General features: G+C 34.6%; 1 protein-coding gene across 2 annotated transcripts in view; it reads left to right on the top strand.

Moving 5' to 3' along the window:
- The first annotated feature begins 497 nt into the window (after positions 1 to 497).
- LOC100162718 (glycerol kinase-like) overlaps positions 498 to 4,774 on the top strand; it is a 19,193-nt gene continuing 14,916 nt past the window's right edge. The window contains exons 1-3 of one of the 2 annotated variants that reach the window (XM_008181595.3): positions 498 to 868; positions 3,582 to 3,659; positions 3,836 to 3,902. The gene's annotated coding sequence lies outside the window, so the exon portion shown is untranslated. The remainder of the gene's footprint in view (positions 869 to 3,581; positions 3,660 to 3,835; positions 3,903 to 4,774) is intronic. The other variant, XM_029492751.1, reaches the window with a different exon arrangement.

The following is a 4,774-nucleotide window of genomic DNA, read 5'->3' as shown; positions in this document are numbered from 1 at the left end:
ATCTGTGATTACGCCACTGCCTAAAATGTTTATCTTGCACAAAACAGGTATAATACGGTTGGTAGACGGTAGTGTACATTTCGGCGGGTGACATTTTGTCGGGTCTCGGAATGGCCCTTTTGTCGTTATTCCGTGGCTTTTCGTGGAGAGGTGTCTCTGGTCCGCGGTTTACGAACACGTCCGTACACGCCTGCACGAGTGTCTTTTTTTCTATTGGACTAAAGTGACGCAGTCGCAGTTTCCGTAGTGCGAAAAGAAAAATTTCAAACTCGGATTTATCGTTACAATTCGTAGAGTTTGCGTTATTCGTGTCCACCTCCACCACCACTCTTTTAGTCAAAACTCTTCTTCGTCCCGCCAGTGCAGACATTGTGGCCGGCGATCGAGAGACCGCGGTCGCAGCGATGCGGTCGAACAGTTGACACAACCGCGATCAACAGGTAAGCAGCCTGGACGCTACGTGCGCGCGCCGCGCTGTTGCCTCCGACAACGGATTTTACGCGCGATAATCGCACATGGTTTATTGTTGCGTTCGTAATTTTAATCACCCATAATAATTATTGTTTCACTATTTTTTATCGTTGCCGGCTGCCGTTCGGGTGCAGTCTCCGTCCGTCGTCCGATCGCTTTTTTCGTGTTGGCGCGTTTTTTTTTTTCTACGTGATCGATCGTGCTTTTACTCCGACGGAGCTCGTCGTGGCAGTGTTGGTTATTTTTTTTTTTAACGTCAATCACAGTACGGCGATCGCAGCGTGTAGTTCAGCAGGTTCACATTTGTCGAGTGGTGCTCAGCTCGTGTCCGGCGTGAAAACGTTCCAGCGACGATCATCGTAAGACGTCATCGTAGTCTTTTCGTCCTATACCTACGGTACCGTTCTTAAATACATAATAATATACCCAGTACCTACCTTTATGTAAATAGTTCACTTACATAAACTCGATCTTTATTATTACGTATTCATTTGACATCCATAGTTCATGGTTGCTTTAAGTCTTGTTTATATTATATTTTGTTTGCTTATACCTACGCTAAGTCGAAGCAAGACTTTGAAATAGCGAGAATCTTTACCGTTAATCTGCCAAGATAGGTACCAACGGTGTTGGCAAAGCACTAGATAAAAACAAAGAAAATACATAATATATAATATATTATGTATCATGTATTTCTATCGTCATTGCTTTGTGAAGTGTAAATAGGACACATAATCCTCCCTGATCCATTACAAGACCAGTAATCATGTATACCAGCAGTCCTCAACCTTTTTTGAAGCTTGACAGGGGCGGATAGGGCTATTTTATGTTACCGGGAAATTAATTCAAGGGGGGCCCCAAATGGAAGGGCCCCAAAAAATTTTTACTCGCTTCGCTCGTAGTACAATCGCTAATCAAATTTTCTCATTTTGTGTTCACTGATTGCGGATGTAAAAAAATTAATAGAATGCTGCAATTCTGGCAATATTCTTTATTAGGTAAAAATTAATAGATAAATTTTTTTTTTTTTATACTTCATTATGTGCAGCCACCTTAAGCATTTCAATTTACTCGCTAGTTGTTAGCGAACAAAGGCGCGCGTGTGTGAGCGTGTAGTGGCCTCTCCAATTACATTGAGCGATTGAATTCGCTTGCTCGCTACCAATCTCTACTTGCTGGCAAACAAGCGATTTTGCCAGCTAGGGCGATTACATTGAGCGATTTTACTCTTTGAAGTGTAAAAACACCAGCGATTAGCAATTAAAGTAGCCTGGCCATTATCAATTATATCATTAGGGTTAAATTCAGTTAACATTTCTTTTTCAACACTTATTAACATAAAAATTTTTAACATATTTAAGTTTTGAAAAACTACGTTCACATCCTACTTGAATGATTGAAAACGTAAGTAACAATTTATATGCAAAATACAGACTTGGGTAAGCATTACTAAATAAATTATAATTAACTATTACGCTAAAACAACAAACAACGCAGGCCTAGTCCGCAATACGACCCTGGCTATATCAAATACAATGATTATAAGCTACTAGTTAGGTATAATCAATGATTATACGTACAATACTACAATGTCATGTATAATTAACGTAAACGCAAAAGTATTATTTTCATTATTATTTATAATTATAAACCAATAAAATAAACCATTTTCTAATTTGTATATAGTTTGATATTATATTATTGTTTGATAAATAACATTTAAAACATAAAATACGATATTGAGACCGTATACTGGGCCCCATAATTAGGTACGGACAGGGGCCCACTGAGAAAATCCCGATTTCCCAATAGGCCTATCCGCCCCTAAGCCTTGACCCTCTATAATGTTAAAATGATTTTTGGCGATTATTATTAGGTAGCATAAAAAAAATATAAGTATTTTGACAACCCTTAAAAAATGGCTCGCTACCATAAAGGTGACCACAAATCCCCGAGCTTAAGAATTGCTGATGTACACGACATGAGTGACATGGAAATAGAACAACTACCTAATGTAAAATACCGTCAATTGAAAAGTATATTATCCATGTAGGTGGGTTGGTCAGGTTTATTTTTTGAGTAGGTATGGAATGGGTGAACGCACAATACTCATAAACTTGGCAATAAGTATATTTTAAGTAGGTAACCATTTTTATGCATCCAATTTGAAGTCTACTGCTGTAAGCCTCTTGTGCATATTTTTATCTTATATATTAGGTATTTCTTTTATTTGACATTAAGGGGGGCCGCTCTTACAATGTCCAATAAAGTGTATTATAAAGCGTTATTTTGTACTTGTTAGTTGTCACACATTTTTTTTAAATAAAAATATTTTATTAATGTGGGTAATTTAAAATTTAAATTCAGCCATCATCCTATTTAAATCAAATTGCATAGTAATCCACAGTTAAATATTTAAAAAAAACTACACATATTCAAATGATATAAACGGATATAAATGTACCTATTTATCAGGACACCTATTTAGGGCTGTTCTTACAATGCTCAGTAAAGTATCGGTTAACGCTAACCGACTGATAACAGATTTAATTACCGGCAAAATTCGGCCGGTTAAGTGTCGATTAACTTTAACCGGACATTATAAGAACGGCCCTTAATGTACTATTCCTATACTCGGCGCGGAATAAGATCATGACCAGTCGCGCATTCAAAACAACTTCCTCCACAGTACCGCCCACCATAGTGGCATTTACCGGCTTTGTATATGGACCAATGAGAAATCAGCTGCGCGTAACGGACGCTAATCGGTCCGCCGCCTGGTCATGATCTTATTCCGCACCGAGTATAGAAGATAATTAGTTATTTCTTAATTACATAATTTTATTCAACCAATCTTTGAAGAGATCCTTCATATCTCATTATAATTAAAATAAAATGTTTGTGTGTATTTGTTTAAAATGTATTTTGTGTTTGCCATTGTTTTATATTTTGGTAAGGGTAGGTTAGGTTTTAAATATAAAATTAAATTTATTCTTAACGAGGTATACATAAGTGAGGTCTGAGGAGTGGAGGGATCATGGAACAAGCAACCCCCTCCCTCACAAATAATAAGTATAAAACGCACCTAATTTTAATGTTTTTGTTTATAGGAATCTATAAAAACTAAGAAAGACATTATTTATTATGGAACAGCAAGAAAAATTATTAGTGATTCCAGTAAAATCCAAGTGAGCAAATACATTATTAGTGTATCATACTAAATATAATTTTAATCTACATTTTAAAAGAATTTTTATTTCAAAACTAGGTGTTTTATTATTGATATATCAATTATTTAATTTAAAGATCAATTGCTTATACCTACCTAATTATAATTAATATTTTTTTTTGCAATTTCTTTTAGGGATGTTCATAATATATTACACAGCTCCAGAAAGTTGACGATACCACTTAATACCTATAGCAATCAAGTATGTAATACATTTATTAATTAAGAATTTGTTGATAAAACAGACAATAATAACAATAGTCAATTATTACAAATAAGTGAAGAGGACACCATAACCACATGCATTTTCTCTGTCTTACAAACTCATAACATAATAATAATGTGTTTAACAATGTAAACATGTGTTTTTTTATGTAGGTATCTACTAAAAAATTATAAATATTTTGAAATCATAAAATAAAATATATTAAACTTATATAATCATTATAATAAAATTACTTGAAGTTAACATTATCCAAAATAAATGATGATTTTTCCTCTGTCCATTTTAATATTATTTGACTTAGTGAATCCAATGTATTTAGTGTCTTTGGAATATCACCCAACTTTAATGTAAACTTACTCCTATTTACACAAGGATTCATAAAATTCAAAAAATAATAATATTTAAATGACTTAAGCTGAAAGAGGTCGGACAGTGGCTGGACCTAACATAGATTGTTAAGATGACACAGCTGCGTTAAAACCATAAATGAAAAATACAGGTTGCACATCAACCTATACCGAAATGATTAAAGTTTGACTATGAAATTACGAGATTTGGTTTGTTGTGTTAATCATGGTGTGCATTTAGTACTCTAGATCAGGGGTCTCCAACCTTTTTTTACGGCGGACCAAAATTGAGATATGCTTTGGACTTGCGGTCCAACATTTTTAGAGGAATAGATTGGTTAAGAAATTGAAGAATAAATAAGATTTATTTAGAAAAATGAATGTTTGTTTTTATTTTATAACTAGTTTTTCCATTATTAGTTAGTGTTAGTAATTAGCAGGGCTCGTAAGTTCATGCATCTGCATGTTTTTTTTGCTACACAGGAAAACATGCTAGCTGAG

The sequence above is a fragment of the Acyrthosiphon pisum genome, chromosome X (genome assembly GCF_005508785.2).
Source record: "Acyrthosiphon pisum isolate AL4f chromosome X, pea_aphid_22Mar2018_4r6ur, whole genome shotgun sequence".
Taxonomy (NCBI): domain Eukaryota; kingdom Metazoa; phylum Arthropoda; class Insecta; order Hemiptera; family Aphididae; genus Acyrthosiphon; species Acyrthosiphon pisum.
This window is presented reverse-complemented; position numbering and strand designations above follow the sequence as displayed.